General features: G+C 37.7%; 1 pseudogene; it reads right to left on the bottom strand.

Annotated features, from left to right (window-relative positions):
• Positions 1-11537: 11537 nt before the first annotated feature.
• LOC128579920 (uncharacterized) lies at positions 11538-11787 on the bottom strand (annotated as a pseudogene).
• Between the last annotated feature and the right edge of the window lie 5113 nt (positions 11788-16900).

Below are 16900 nucleotides of genomic sequence, written 5' to 3'. Positions count from 1 at the left end.
TAGCTTTTATGATACTGAGAAATGTTCTTTCTATGCTTAGGTTTTTGAGGGTTTTTATCATGAAAGAGTGTTAGATTTTGTAAAATGCCTTTTCTGCATCTATCAAGATGACCACATGATCTTTGTTTTTGCTTTTGTTTGGTGAATCGCGTTTATTGATTTTGTTATATTGACTCAGCCTTGCATTCCTGAGATGAACCCCACTTGATCCTGGTAGATTATTTTTTTGATGTGCTTTTGAATTCAGTTTTCCAGTATTTCATTGAAGATTTTTGCATCTATATTTATACAGGATATTGGTTTGTAGTTTTCTTTTTTTGTTATGTCCTTTCCTAGCTTTGGTATCAAGGTCATATTGGCTTCACAGAATGAGTTGGGGAAGATTCCGTCCTTCTCAATACTATGGAATAATTTCAGTATTATGGTTACTAATTCTTCTTTATAGGTCATACAGAATTTGGCTATGAATCCATCTGTCCACAATGTTCATTATTCATCTGTTCAGTAGTTCTCTGTTTCTTCTTGGTTGAGTCTTGGGAGGTTGTGAGTGTCCAAAAACTTGCCCATTTTCCCTTTATAATCTTAGTTTGATGTGTGTAGAGATTTGTGCAGAATCCACAGATGATGTTTTGTATTTCCGCAGTATCAGATGTAATGTCACCCTTTTCACTTCTGATTGAGCTTGTTTTGGTCCTTTCTCTTATGTTCTTGGTTAATCTAGCAAAAAGTCTGTTGATTTTGTTTAGCTTTTCAAAGTATCCATCTACCAACGTTTTGCCTTATTAATCCTTTGTGATTGTTTCGTTGTTTTTCATTTCACTTGGTTCTGTTTGGACTTTTGTTATTTCTTTTATTCTGTTGGCTTTGGGTTTGGTTTGCTCTTCATTTTCCAGATTCTTGAGGTATGACATTAGGTTAATTTGTGATCTTTTTGTTTTTTAGACATAGGTATTTAAGGCTATGATTTCCACCACCCCATTCCCCACACACACGAATGCTTTTCTGTGTAGCATAGATGTTGATAGCTTTTGTCTCCTTTGTTGTTCAAAGAATCTTTTATTTCCATCTTAATTTCATTCTTGATGCAATAATTGCTCACCAGCAGGTTCTTTACTTCCCAAGGCTTTGTGTAGGTTTGAGTGTTTCTATTGTGACGATTTGTAGTTTTATTCTGCTGTGGTCTGAGAAGGCACATGGTGTGATTTCAGGTTTTAGTAAGACTTATTTTGTGGCCTGATATGATTAATCTCGGAGAAGGTCCCATGTCCTGCTGAGAAGGATGTATATTCTTTAGTTTTCCAGTAGAATATTCTGTACATGTCTGTTAGGTCCATTTGATTTAGAGTGTGTTTTAGGTACAGTTTATTTATTTATTTGGTGCTTTGATGATTTGTCAAGCTCTGACAGTAGGATGTGGAGGGCCCCAGTAATTACAATAGGGCTATTTTTTTCTTTGCTTAGCTTTAGTAAAATTTGCTTTATGTATCCAAGGTCCTGTTTTGGGTCCAAATACATTTAGAATTGTTATGCCTTCTCGTTGAATTTCTCCTTTAACATAATGACTCTCTTTTGTCTTTTTTTTTTTATCTTGGTTGGCTTAAATTCAATTTTTTCTGATATAAGAATGGCTAAAGCTGCTCTCTTTTGATTTCTATTTGCATGAATTTTTTTTTTCATCCTTTTACATTGAGTCTGCTTGTGTTCTTGTCGTTTAGATTTATTTCCTGGAGACAACAGATACTTGGGTTGTGTTTTTTTCATGCATTTAGTCAGCCTATTTCATTTGAGAGGAGCATTCAGTCCATTAACATTAATTGATAGCATTTATATGTGGGATGTTGATCTGTTCATCCTGTCATGTAGTTTCCTATTGCTTTGCTTTAGCTCTTGTTCTATTGCTTTATAGAGTTATTAGTGTGGAGGAGGATAGGTCATTTTACACTGGTGGGTAAGTGTTGTGCTGATTTGTGGATAATGCTGTTCTGAGTATTTCATGCACAGCAGGTCTGGTCATGGTAAATTTCCTCAGTGTTTGTCTGAAACAAGACTTTCTTTCTTTATTGATCCTTAGTTTTCCAGGATACAAAATTCTAGAGTAACAGCTATTCTGTTTGAGTCAATGGAAGAGAGGGCTATAATCCCTTCTGGCCTGTAAGGTTTTCACTGGGAAGTCTACAGTTAGCCTGATGGCTTTCCTTTGTTGGTTATTTGACACTTTTATCTCGCTGCTTATATTATTTTCTCCTTCATTTTAGCTTTGACCAGGTTGATTACTTTGTGTCTTGGATATGACCTACTTGCAGTCATTTTTCCTGATGTTCGAAGGCCACCTGGTATTGGTTTGTCTGAATTTCTGATGACACTAAGGAAATTTTCTTCATTAATTTCCCCAGATAGGTCTTCCAAGCTTTTAGTTCTTTCTTCTTTTTCTCCTTCAGGATACCTATAATTCAAATGTTAACACACTTCACATAGTCCCGTATCTCTCTCAGTGGTTGTCCACATGTTTTTTTATACTCTTGTCTGCCTCTTTGAATGACTGGGTTTTCTCAAGAGCCTCTGAAATTCTTTTTCTCCTTGGTTTAGCCTGCTGTTAAAGCTTTCTGCTATATTTTGAAATTCTGTAAATGACTCTTTCATTTCTTTAAGTTCTATTATATCCTTTTTTATATTGTCTAGCTCTGTGGTGACTTTTTCATTGATTTCCTAAAATATTTTCTGGCATCATTTTGTTGGTTTTCAACCTTCTCTTCAATTCCATTCACCTCACCTGCCATTCATATTCCATTTTTGTCATTTTTGGCAATTTCCTTGTGGGGGGAGTCTCATACTATCACTGCACTGTGTTCCCTTGAGTTGTTGAACTATCTTGGTTTTTCATGTTGCCAGTGTTCTCATGCTGGTGTCCTCTCATCTGGCTCCTGTTCTCTGAGCTCTGCATTAATAGGATGGCATGACACCTATTCTCCTTTGCTGGGGAATCTTTTGAACCAAGTCGAGGAATGATAGCTGCTCAGGGTTGGGGGTCCTGAGTGAAGTGTTGGACCTCAGGGAGGTTCTTCTGGCCCAGTGGTAGTGGTGAGGACACAGTGGTGGGGTGTTGGGTCCAGGCACAACTCTGGAGTCTCAGGAGTTAAGCTGTCAGCCCAATAGGACCCTGAAATTACAGGAGCAGAGCCTCTAACTCCACTACAGTGAGAGATTCAGAGCTGGCACTGGGGATTTGGGAGACAGAGCTGCCCACATTGGGGACTGTTCCATCAACATGGGGACTGCCAATGCACAGTTATACAATCATGAATTTGTTTCAGTGGCCCAGAGTCTGTGTAGGTGGGCCAGATATGCTGGTCAGCAGTGTTTCTCCCCCCACATCTAGGATCCTCCACAGCAGTCACCCCAGGTTTCCCAAGTGGTGCCTGTGGCATCTGGGGCTCCTAGTCTTCTCACCTCCCACACCAGAGAGGGGTCATGCTGGGCTCCTAGTCATAAGACACGGCATAGAGTTTCCCTTCCTGGCCCAGCAGGAGTGGTGCAAAGCCTACTACTGGAAGACCAGATCCCAAGTGGACCTGACTCTGTGCACCAGAGTGATCAGGATAGCATCACTTACAGAAGCTTGGGGTCAGCCGCGACAGACCTCTGCTGCACCTGCTGTCTAGTAGAATGTCCCTGCATATACTCTGAGCGGCTCCCCAGTCAGCCCAGTGATCTGCAATGGAAGAGGAACACCCCTCACAGATCGAGCTGCCTGTAAGCTTTATTTCTCTCCTAAAAACAAGTGACTCCCTGGTTGCTTCTATCCTGCTGTCCTCACCTCTTCCCAGTGGTGTGAATTGTATTGTGACTCCCAGCTTAATCTCTCAGGTTGTGGGTGATGCTTGTGAGTAAAAATCAGCTGTACCCTATTTCATTGAGTTGGTAGATGCTCTAATGAGCTATAGAATTGTTCTCCCTGTCAGTGGTTGATGCTTGCAGCAAAGAGCCAAGTGCAAAAATGTTCTTTTGTGCCTGTAATATGCTCTAGTCCCTAAGTAGGAGCACTGAATGCCCTAAGCTTTGGGAGGAGCCTCGTTGCTCAGAGGGGGTTGCTGGTTCTCCACCAGGGCAGAAGTAGGAGAAGGAGTGAAGCTAGGCCTGGTTAGGTTGTACGACTCTGGAAGGTGAAGGTTGCTTTCCTAGCGGCTGGGGGAGCCACGGGGAGTATGATTGAGGCTGGCTCTCCAAACCAGGATGACTACTGGTAATGGAGGGGTTGCTGTTTTGGGATTGGCTGTCGGGAATGAGCTCTGCCCCTATTGCCATACCCCTGCCCTTTGTTGCAAAAGGGCTCCCGAGTGTGCCACACTTAGTAGCTATGGTGCTGTGGGCTTTCCCCACCAGGAGACTCTCTCTAGTCTAACAGCATGACTTTGAGTCTCAGCAGGGCTCCGGGATTGTTTTTCCAGCTGCTAGGGAAAGCCACTGAGAACAGGCTGGCTTTCCAAACCTGGGAGTTTGCTCCTGTGGAATGGGCCACCGTTCTCCGACTGGTTCTTCCTTTCTTGTGTTACCCTTACCCTCTGGTGTCAGGTTGCAAATGGGTGTCCAAACACACTGCATAAATGAGTATATAATGTATAAATGTATAATGTATAAATAGGTGTCCAAACACACTGCATAAATGAGTATATAATGTATAAATGTATAATGTATAAATAGGTGTCCGAACACACTGTATAAATGGGTGTATAATGTATAAATGTATAATGTACAAATGGGTGTCTGAACACACTGTATAAATGGGTATATAATGTATAAATGGGTGTCTGAACACACTGTATAAATGAGTGTATAATGTATAAATGTATAATGTATAAATGGGTGTCTGAACACACTGTATAAATGGGTGTATAATGTATAATGTATAAATGGGTGACTGAATACACTGCACTTGGTTGCCATAGTGCCTTGGGCTGGGATATTCCCAGATGGAGGACTCACCCTAGTCTGACAGTGGGGCTTTCCAGTGGTGTGTGGGGGGAGGATGCTCCCCCAGATCACCACATCTTGGATCCTCACGGTATTTTCCCACCAGTTCTGTCCATGTGAGCTCTCCTGCCTCCCAAGTGTGGCTCCCAATTCTCCCTCCTGTGTGCCTTAGCCATTTGCTTGACTACTGGGAGCATGGGATCCAGCCTGTGTGTCTGACTTATCTCATCTCTGAGAAAAGCCATCAGGCAGGGAGCTCACCAATCAGACACTTTGGGTCCTCAAGGTGAAAGGCATGGACCCCACTCTCTGTGGAAACCTCAAGCGGGAGGATGTGCCAGCTGGGGAGACATGCCACTCAACAAATCCTTGGCTCAAACTGCTCTTCCCATTACAGTGGGCAGGTGAAGAGCAGGGGAGGAGCAAGGGAGAATAAAACTACTAATGGAAGAAAGCCGGTTCTCACTCCCCTGGAGGAGAACCCCACACAGAATGTCCAACTCTGGTATCATACAAGTTCTCGCCAATTCAGTGGTTGCCACAGTGCTTGGGCTTTGGGGCTTGGAAAAGCTTCCAAGCCAGCTGGTTGCCCAGTGATCAAAGAAGTGTGGGAAGGAGAAAAGAATCCTCCCTCACCCTCCTCTGTGCTCTGAGCCTCTCTGGGTTTGATTCTCACCAGTATCTCTTTTTCCTTTTCCTCTTCCTTCTCTGCTTCTCAGTTTTCCTCTGTGACATCTCCAGCAGGCTTCCGTATTTTTTCCTCTGACCTACCCTTGACATGGGTCCTTTTCCACCTCTCCTTTAACCAAAACTTTCTGTACTCCCGAACTGTCCAGTAAGCAATGACCGTAGTTAGCCATTTGGCCTTGAATCTCGATAGGACCTTTTTATTATAAACCCTTCTTAGTAAGTTATATGTATATGGTTGAAAAAGCTTCTGGTAGATTTTTTAAAAATCCAGTAACATATTGAAAAAGTACAAAAGGCAGCAGCAGAATCAAATCAAAATTTGACAGAAACATTGATTACCGTGAAATTTTTTTATTGAGTCATTTTCAGGGATAAGTTTTCAGTAAAAATCACTAGTTTAATCAATAATAGTATAAAATAGTGTTGAGTCTAATAAAGCAAAATCTAAAAATGGTAGGCTACTTCACACATGTATTTTGGAAATAGTCGACAGAGTCAGCTTTACGAATTTTTTATATTTACTATAATATTTAACAATAAAACATTATGTGGCAAGTATTCCTAGAAAGACCTAAATTATATGTACATCAAATTGTAATAATTTCAGTGTTATTACAATTTTCTTGACCTCTCTTAATAATATGAAGCTATGAAATCTCATTATTCTTATAATAGCCAAATTGATCCAGTAATCTTTAATGACCTTCAATTATAATTTTGTTGATAAATTTAAAATTCAAAATCTAAATTATATTCAATTCAAACAAGTGCAATTAAATCAATCGAGGATACTTTCCCAGTCAGAGTAGAGGCTTGAGAAGACTTGGTGTCTAAAAATGCCTCATCTATGAATTAAGCATTTGCTATAAAACAAGAGCTTATAGAGTTTCATGTACCCTATGTCTGTTTCCAATATATAAACCAAAACATGTACAAGATGACATTTGGTCCTGTTATTTACTGTATAAACTCTGCTCCATAATCTATTTTGCTAATGTCTTTTTAATGACTTATTCTTACTCCTCACTTTCACTTTTCATGTGGCGTTATTGTTTGTTTCTCTGACTAAAGAAGTACATACCTGTGCAGAAATTCAAACAAATTAGAAATGAAACTGATATAAACCCTTATACAGTTCCCTCAGTACTTTTTTCACTACATTTTCCAATCATCTTTTGACCCGTTTTAATTTTAGCTAAGATAGCCAACACCAATCAAATCCTCCTTTTCACACGTACTTAAAGAGAAATATCACATTGTTCACAGGCTTTCTTTTGTCTGGACAATGTGTAAGATCATTTGAATCACAGGTCTTCATGTGTAAGGCGATTCGTACTGAACCCTCCTGGTATTTGACTGTGGTACCATGATGGTACAATGAATGGCCTCCTCATATCTTTACTCTTATATTACATTAATCTCCTAATGTGTCTACCCTGTCTCCTGTTCCAGAATGGCAAATTGTTTTTGTGCCCTGTGCCAATTTAATTGCTAGTATAAGTCCAGAGTGTTACCTTGAGAAAGATTCTAAGAACACCATGAGGCTCAGTAGGAAGGAGTTCTGTGTTGGATCAGTGAACTCAGCCCTGTGGCACTGCCACAACCCACCCTGTCTACCACGGTCAAGGTGATCTTTCTAAAGCACATCACAAGCTAATCAGATTGTATCATTTCCCTGTTCAAAATATTTCATTATTGTCCCAACTGGCTGGCAAATAAATTCCAAGCTCTTTGAAGATTGCCATTCAGAGTTTGTCAATGATCTGGCTCCAAACATCCTTTACTGTTTCTTTTCCATTCCATGTCCTTTATGGAATTATACTGATTTATTTCTTATAAATTACTTATAGAGTTTCATGTATTTTCCCTTCTTTTTACCTTTATTCAAACAAAGCCATTGGTCCAAATCTTTCCTGTATCAAAGTCCAGCTCAATTGCCATTTCCTCTGACTTTGCTAGGCCTTGTAAGTTCCTCGTAAGCTCTCCCACAGCCTTTCAAAAAAATATTATTTTATGTCAAATATTCTATTCTCCAACAGTTATTCAGCACTTTCAGGAATGTGTTTCTTTCACTTTAGAACATTCCTCTGGCTTAGGGTACCTCAACAAAGCTTTGCTTAATAATGAATTTTCACAAAGCACCCACACAGCATTTTAATCAGCTTGGATTTGTAAATATGGCTTTAACAACCTAGAAGAAGTTTTCTACATTACATCCTTGTCTTTGTACAAATGGTACCTATTACGACATCTAGACAGCTAAGTGTGAGCTATCACATGGAACAATCTTATAATCCACGGCATATGGAGCAATAGGAAAATTTCTATGTTTTCAATGACAGGCTAAATATTATAGGGTATGATTGTTTTGAAACCAAATACTACATGTTGCTTTCCCAGGTGTTAGAAGATATTCGAGTGAAAAAAAAAAAAAGTGTGTGAATACACATGTCCCATCCCTGCACACAATGCAATTAGATTTATGTCACCAGTTTTGTCCAAATTTTAAACCAAGTCTTCTGAGATCTTTTAATGTTGGGGCTATAATTTGACACATGAAATTTTCAACCTTACTGCAAAGGAAATATTTGTGGAAACCCTAGCAATGTTTCTGACACAGTTTCAGGATAATATACGAATGTTAAAATGGACTACAGTCTTGCTAATCAAAGTGTGGCCTGTGGGCCAGCAGCATGGCATGGCCCAGGAGCCTGATAGAAGTGCAGTATTCCAGTCCCCAGCAAAACCCAAATGAATCCCAGCCTGCACTTTAACAAGGCTCTCAGGTCATTCATATATGGATTACCATTTGAGAGGCAGTCATCTAGAAAACTAAATCACTTTAGAACTTTGGAAGATAGTAAGACATGGATTACCACCCCTGGAGACTCCAATTTAATTGATTTGGATGTATCCTATGCATCGTGATGTTTAAAATTCCCTAATTATTTTTATTATTCAACCAAGGTTGGCAAACTTCAATGAGCATAAGAATCACACCCAGAAAACTTGGTAAAAATATGGAGGCCCAGGCCCTAAGCTACTTTAAGAATTTGGGCCTCTGAACCCCAAATTAGTCCTTTAGGATTTTCTGACACATACCAAAGTTTGAGAGCAACTGATCTAGAAAAATCGTACTGTAGGAAGTCTGGGAAGTCTCCACAGGCCAGGTGATGGATAGCAATGAAATACAGATAAATACAGGCACCATGGTAACATATCTCCAAAGATGCCCCCCCTAGTATTCTCACTCTATGGTTATTTAACAAAACATTAGTCTGAGTACTACTATGAAGAGACTTTGCAGATCTAATAAGATTACTATGTAAAATAAAATTACTTAAGTGATCCCAATATATAAGAATTATATGAGCTTTTAAAAGCATTGGAATCAATAAATGAGGATGCAGAAGAAGAAAACTAGAGACAAATAAAATAATACATGTATCTACCCAGGCGGACAAACATCAGACTATTTCATAACCTTAAAAGAAGGAGCACAGAAAAAGGAGATTAAAGGAAGAAATAACATTAAGAGACTTCTCTAAAACTAAAACGTAGTTGTCTCCAGATTGAAAAGGCCCGGACAATATTCATTGTCCTTTTATTGAGGACAATAAAACAAAGTAAAACCAATATACCCAAACTAAAAAGCATCATCTCGATATTTCAGAATACTAGAGAATCAAAATTTCTGGAAAGAAAAACAATCCCATAACATACAAAATATTAGGTATTAGAATGTTCCCGGTCTTGTCAACTGCAGCTTTGGAAGTTTAAAGTCAGTGGTAGAGTGCCATTAAAATTACATGCAAATGATACTGAATCCAGAATTTTATTCCTAGCCAAAATAACAGTTGTGTATTAGGATAAACGCATTGTTTACCTTCAGAACACTGTGCCTTAGGAAACTATTAGGAAAATGAGTCACCAAGTCAAGACAGCAAAAAAAGGCAAAACTTGAGATCAAAAACAGAAGGAAAAAATTGCCTATATGTAACAGTGAAAAGATAAATTAATTCCTAGGATCAGAAAATGGGCATTCCTAGAAGGCAGATGTGCCAGGGATTTAGAGATCAGTCAACTTAGACTGGAGAAGGGGACCCAAAACTCCAGGAGATATGCTTGCAATTAAAAAAAAAAAGAAAAATTAAAAAAAATAGATGGTTACCCTATAGCAGTGGTTCTTAACCTGTGGGTCGCAACCCACAGGAACTATATATTAAAGGGCTACAGCGTTAGGAAGGTTGAGAACCACTATCCTATGGGTTTGAGCAAGATTCTGTTGACTCCACTCTCAGCTTTGTTGATTTTTTAAACTCAGAACTCTGGACATGTATGATATTGATCATTTGAAATAAGTCAGTTCAAGTCAGTTTTTCCTGAGAATGTAGTGAGCACCTAAGTTAAATGCCCTTTTCCTCAAAGGAAGTCACTTCACTTCCCTTATTAAAATATATTTGCCTGTTTTTAAAACCAAAAAATAAATCAGTATAGACCGAAATGAAACATTCTAATACACTATTTCTTTAGGTTTACTCCCCAGAAATTTCCCTCAGCAAAGAAAGATTCACTTTCTGTTTAGTAATTCTTAACATTTCCACAATCATTCCTATGTAAACCATTCACTTCATAAAGAAAATTACTGATTCAGCATCTATTTTGAAACAAAATAGAGTTATAAATACACGAATACATCAATCAAAATTATGAGAGAGGAAAAAGGAGGAAAGTCACCTCTTGCTTGGGAAGTAATTCATACTGTACTAATAAATTCAGTATCCAAATTAGTTACCAAAATAATAATAAACCTGTGCTTCTGTCAGTCACACTGATTGAAATGACTATATCATGTGATCCCTATTTCCTTACTTTAGGTAAAGTCTCTCTAGATGAGAAACACCACATGATCAACGTGGCTTGATAAGATTGCTATTCACCTTACAAGGTTCACATGCACATTCAAAGGTTCAGCCCATTTCCTTGAGGGAGCCATGCTAAATAAAACATCCTGGAACACTATGTGTCTGGGATTGAAAAAAAAATAATGGCAAAAATCAAATATATCTGATATTCAATAGTCACTTAAAAATAAAACTTGTCTTTCTCCTGTGTCTTCTGACATTTAATACCTATCTTATTTTGTCAGAGAACATTCTCAGGTTATACTGTAAGGCATGAAACAGCCTAAGTTCCAAAGCTGCTATATTTTAAGAATGGTACAATGAAGAAAGAATATTGTTCTTCTATAGTAGGAAATTGGGTTAAGTCATCTCTAAACAATTTTTTAAAACACATGTAGTTAGATAATTATGATTATTTGTATCATATCATTTGTTTTAACCTACCTACCTGGTCAAGTATACTTCATTGGTCCAAATCACTGATCCAAATTAAGTTAAAAAAAAAAAAAAAAGCCATTTCTAATACAGACACATATTTGTTTTTTTCCAAAAGTATGGATATTAGAGTTGGATGGGCTATTAGAATCTTTAATAATTTTATTTTATAGATAACAAAATTAAAGTCTAGACAAAAATTAATGACGTATTCATATACATTCAGCAAGGGTCATTCTATTCATTTTAATCAGCAGAACTGTTTCCTTCTGCATGACAATAATGATAATTTTACTAATAACCAGTCTGTGTAAAACATTAGAATACTTTCTGTGCACTGTTAATAATCATCATAGCAATCCAGGTTTTATTTTCACTCATGAAGAATCTGATTCCCAGAGAGATAAAGTGAACTCTCCAAAGCCACACAGACAGCCAATACTAGGAGGCCTTGAAAGCCTGTACTGTTCTGCTGCGCCTGGCTGGGTCTCACTTAAATTAACCCTATCATCTGATGCAGATACGGTTGTTGTTGTTTTTCTCTCTCTTTCTCCCTCTTACTCCCCCAAAGGAAGAGGAGAACAGTCATTAATGGCAAATGGCAACCGCAGTAAAGCAACACCAAGAGCCGGCTTCACACTCAGGAGAGAACACTCAGGAGAGAACCACGGGCCTCTTCACACTCAGGAGAGAACCACGGGCCTCCTTCCCATGGTTTCTAGTGCTCCACACATTCAGAGAGACTTCTCTAGTAACGAACTATAGAAATGATCCCTGAAAGTATAGTCTTCAGATATAGTTTTTTAAACAGAAAAATCCATCTGGCAAATTTTCCACTGATGCAGAGTGAAATTATCATTTGCTCCAGTATATGATTGGATTATTTTCTATGACTTAGCTAACATTACTGGCATTTTTTTTAACTGGTGAACCAAATTAATGGGAAACGCTTAAAACCCTGGGTTTGTGATGCTTTAACAAATCCAGGTGGACCATAATTTCAATAATGCTTCTATGTACATTAATAATGTTTTCTAATTTCCTGATATCCTATAGTTAGTTTTAATTTAATTATAAGGTTGAACATTAACTAACTCATAACTTTACCCAAAGGTTTAGTGAAAATATAACAAAATAGGATATACTCTTATGGTGAAAAATTTAAAGGACCCGTGCTCAATTATAAAAAGAAACAGAAGGAAAATAGAAAACATATAACTTCTAATAACAGTTTAATACAATAATAAAATTAATTTATTACTGTAATACAATGAGACTATTTTCAAGGTAAGAAATATAGAAAAATTTTTTTCTTAAGTATCAGTAGAAGGAAAATGGTTTTTAGTCCCACACTTGCTAGACAGTAAATCAAGCTATAGATTCCTGTCCTGTTATTATTCAGCAAAAATATAACAGTAAAAAATAAAAGGCCTAATTATGTTATCTTTGGGGATTTAGAGAAAACAGCTCAGGAATAGCAGAAACCTTGACCTATTAAAAGATTTATCAATTACTACAATTCTATGTACTCCACGCTCCAGAGCATTTGTTCTTAAAACTTAAAATTAATTATTGAAATTAATACTTAACAATAGTGAAATTTTAGGTGAAAGGCCAATTTCTGTAGCTTAAGAATGCTTAATCTTTTATAAATTATAAACCATTTTGGGTCTCTGATTTAAGCCGTGTTTCCCTTTACTCACAAAATGCTTCAGCTTATGTATAGATACTTTGCTACCTACCATTCTAGGGAGTTTGTAGCTATCCTAAATAAGAGTTTCTGCCACTCGTGAACTTGATGCAGAGAAATATTAGGAGCCTGAAATTTTATTTACATATCGTTATCCCTAAAATTTTCTGTATTTTTAAAATACCATCGTACATGTCAGGAGTTATTGTGAGCTATAAGACCACTTTACCCATGTTCTGGAATTGTCACAGCATTTAATAACAAGCATTAGGTTACTGTAACTGTCATCTTTCATAAAAGCCCAAATTTACCGAGAGTCGGCCAAAGTGAATTCTCTCCTATCTTTTTATATTTTTTAAAATCTTTTCTACTGCTGAGTACCCCTAAATTACCAGACTCTTTATTTGCATTTATATCTCCCTCACTACTCTATAAGCTTCTCGAAAACAGGAAAAAAGTCTTGGTCATTCTTTTAATGCCTAGCCTAACCTAGCACCTATTTATAGTAAACATTTAATGAGTATTTACTACGTGAATTAATGTCCTAATGCTATAGAGCCTTTAGTAAATTTTGTTACCACCCTCCACATTCAAATATCAAGCATTTCTGAGAAGTTCCAGATTTGCTTTTAAGAAAAATCTTTCTGAGTGAATTTTAGGTTTTATAATATGTGTATATTTAAAAATCAGGTTATTCAGTTATGAGAAGCAATTGTTACTTAGCACAAATCTGCAAGTCCTTAACAATTTTTATATTTATGAACTCACTTAGTACTCCCTTTTAATTCAAAAAGTTAACCACACACAGCACAATTTTGGCACATAGATATCACTACTATAATCATTGATTATAATACTGTTAAATATTATTTCACACTATGTCTCAGAATTATTTTGCGCATTCTTTGTGGTTGTAATTGTTATTCTGTACAACCTTTATAAAGCACTGTTTTTAAAGTACTCTTTCTAACTACAAGTTTCTATAAATAATAATAATAATCGTACACATTCTGGGCAAAATGTCAGAGGATACTGCTGAAATTTGCACAATTTTCAGCAAGAGTTACTGAACCAGATTGAAAACGTTCTAATTTGGAAGACAATAGTGCTGGATTGGTAGAATAGAAAACTCTATATTAAGCTTTAAGAATAGTTTTCTGAAAAAAAAAAAAAAATTATTGATCTAGGGGAATGGACCCAAATGAAACAACATACACAAATATCAAGTTTCCTAGGAAAAGAATCAGCTAAAAAAATTATTTATGGGGTTTATCAGTTTTGTAGTTCTTGCTCAAGGTTTTAATGAAAAAAGTAAAAAAGTTTGCCACTCCCCTGATACTGCAGCCTCACTCCAGAGCCAGCTCAAAGCTTTCTCTGCCAATAATCTAATCCAGAAAAAAAAGCAACATCTTGTTTAGAAGTGAAAAGAAGCAATACATAAGTCATCCAGGAAAAATGTTTTCAGTAAACAAGCCAATGTTCTTTATATAGGAAAAGTACCATATTACAACACTGTCCCCTACAAAAACCAAATTGCCTACATACAATTGTCTTCATAATCATTTCATTCACTGGGGAAAGAAAGGTATGAGTGGGGAAAGAAAGTAAACCCAAACCTATGAAGAACCTCCAATTACTTACTCTTTTCCCACACATGCTCATTGAATGCCTACAATGTGCCCTGAAGGTAGACATACTTATTTCTGTATTACCCGTGAGGGAAATGGGATTCTGGTACCTAAGTGAATTGGCCCAAGATGCCCAGATAATATGTGTGAGGGGTAAAATGCCAGTTAAGATCTATATAAATGGAAGAATCTTTCTATTTTCACTGGCTGTAACACCTACTAGACAGAAGAAGTGCAGAGAGATCGCAAAATAGCACATCTGTGATAAAATATTGTGGTTAATATTGATAGAGATGGAGACAGAGTTCAAAGAAGTGGTAACAATTAGAAGCAATATTTGTTTCTAATCATATCATAGGTGTTGAATTTTAGTTCCACTGTAGAGTGTGGCAAGCATGAAAGGGAACCACGTTGTACAGAGTTAATTGATGAGAGTGGTTTCAACATTAGCCTGAAGAGCTATGTTTGAATTCCAGTAACAAGACAACTCTATCCAGGGGTAGGGTTAAAGAGGAGGCAGCAACTTCAAAAGTGAAAAACATCCATGCAAGATGTTACATTTCCTTAAGACTTGTGAGTCAGAGGCAGTGAGTGAGGCCTAAAGTCCTGAGATAGTTGACCATGAGATATCTTATTTGTGATAATTTTCCATACTTAAATAAGATACCTTATAATTTCAGTGGCCAGAGAATGACCCTTGGGAGTGTTGTGAGTCAAAAAAGCAATTGTGTACTTTTATAGAAATAAAGGGAAAAAACATTTTCTCATCTGAGGCATATCCAGCATGGCCCCGGAATTTAGCTTTTTATCACTTCTTTAATAATGGATTTTTTCCTTACCTGTCTAATATAGTTGAGCACATTCAGAACAGTTAAACACATGGTCAAATTTGACAACAACATTAGGGAATCCTTGGAGGCAAACCACACAAGGGAGATGTTCCCCCTCCCTTGCCCACTCTAAAGTGTCATTTCCACTCAGCTAATACCTAACTAGAAGTTGACAACATACAACTGAATGCCAATGGCAAGCTCCATCTTTCCCAAGAAGTTCTGCTGCAGGGTACACTGACTGACACTAATTTAATCCAACTTTAAAGGGAGAGAGCAACAAAATTTACTAAGAAATAATTGCCAGTCTTGATGAATATGATTGATCACTCTCAATGGATATGATGTCCTTTGAGTGAAATTGTCTAAACAGGAGGCATCGCAAAGCTAGATCAAGTCAGGAAATATAGAACTTGGAATACAGAAGTGGAAGGGACAGTCTGATGCCTAGTGCTTGGCAGTGCACAGTGACTCGCCTGAGATATGCTCCTGAGCTGAACTTAATTCTTGGACAATCCCTGAACAAGTCTGAAAATGTCTCACCTTTGTTCATAGACTTCCTATTAGGATCCGGTCTCAACAAGCGAGGAGAATGACCACTCTGGGAAAATGCCTAGGCCTAGAACCGAGATGGATAATGAAGGTAGCTGAATATGGGGGTAAATCTCAGTCACAAGGACAGAAGTTCCAGCGTGAATTTCCACAGTAGCCACCACGTGACAATAATCAAGCAGATGAGCAATACATAGGGGTGCACAGTCACGGACAGGTGAGGTAATTGGTCACTGAACCTTGTCAAAATTCAAAGAACTCGGCTCGGCATCCGTAGCATAGTGGTTATAGTGCCGGTCACATACACTGAAGGTGGCGGGTTCAAATCCGGCCCAGGCCAGCTAAACAATGACAACTGCAATAAAAAAAATAGCCGGGCATTGTGGCGGATGCTTGTATTTCTAGCTACTTGGGAGGCTGAGGCAAGAGAATTGCCTAAGTCCAAGAGTTGGAGGTTGCCATGAGCTGTGACGCCACAGCTAGGACACTCTACCTAGGGCAACATAGTGAGACTCTGTCTCAAAAACAAAACAAAAAAAAAATTCAAAGAACTTGAATTTAAAGAACTCTTTTTTTCCTCTGAACAATGGAACAGCAAGTTAGCCAGGATATAAACACATCTGATGAGCTAGGCAATATTTCTTCATTCTTTCAAAAAATACTCAAGTGCTATATTTCAAGCACTCAACAGAAATATAAAATAGCAAAGTCTAAAGAAACCTAGACCATTAGAGCTCTGTCTGTCTAAAAGGTTCTGGGGTCCCAGTAAGAGTTCCACTAAATTTTAAGTTAGTTGGTTTGGGCCCCTTGTATCAATAGACTAGCAAGCAGCAAAAAAAAAGAGTTACGATACTGGCAGGAGTAATTAATTTCGACCATCAGGAGGAAATAAAATTGCTGCTACATAATAGGAGTATGGAAGAGTGTCTAAGTGTGTTTGGAACTCAAATGATCTGTTAGGGCTAGGTACTCTCCGGTCCAGTTCTAATTCTTAAGTCAGAAAAGGGAATGGGACTTCTCAGTCACCACAATTTAGAGAATTCCCTCAACAAATCATGTGACGCTGAGTTCATCTAAAAGTATGCTTAGTGAACCTAACCTAAGATAGCCAAGGAATAAAAAGCTAAAGGCAGAGCAGAAAATGGAAAGAGTGATAGCAGGATGGAGATTGTAAATGGTCCCTGAAGCTTTACTGAGTGTGTG

Source organism: Nycticebus coucang, chromosome 2 (assembly GCF_027406575.1).
Source record: "Nycticebus coucang isolate mNycCou1 chromosome 2, mNycCou1.pri, whole genome shotgun sequence".
Taxonomy (NCBI): domain Eukaryota; kingdom Metazoa; phylum Chordata; class Mammalia; order Primates; family Lorisidae; genus Nycticebus; species Nycticebus coucang.
The sequence above is the reverse complement of the archived record's forward strand: the minus strand, read 5'-3'. Positions and strand labels throughout refer to the sequence as shown.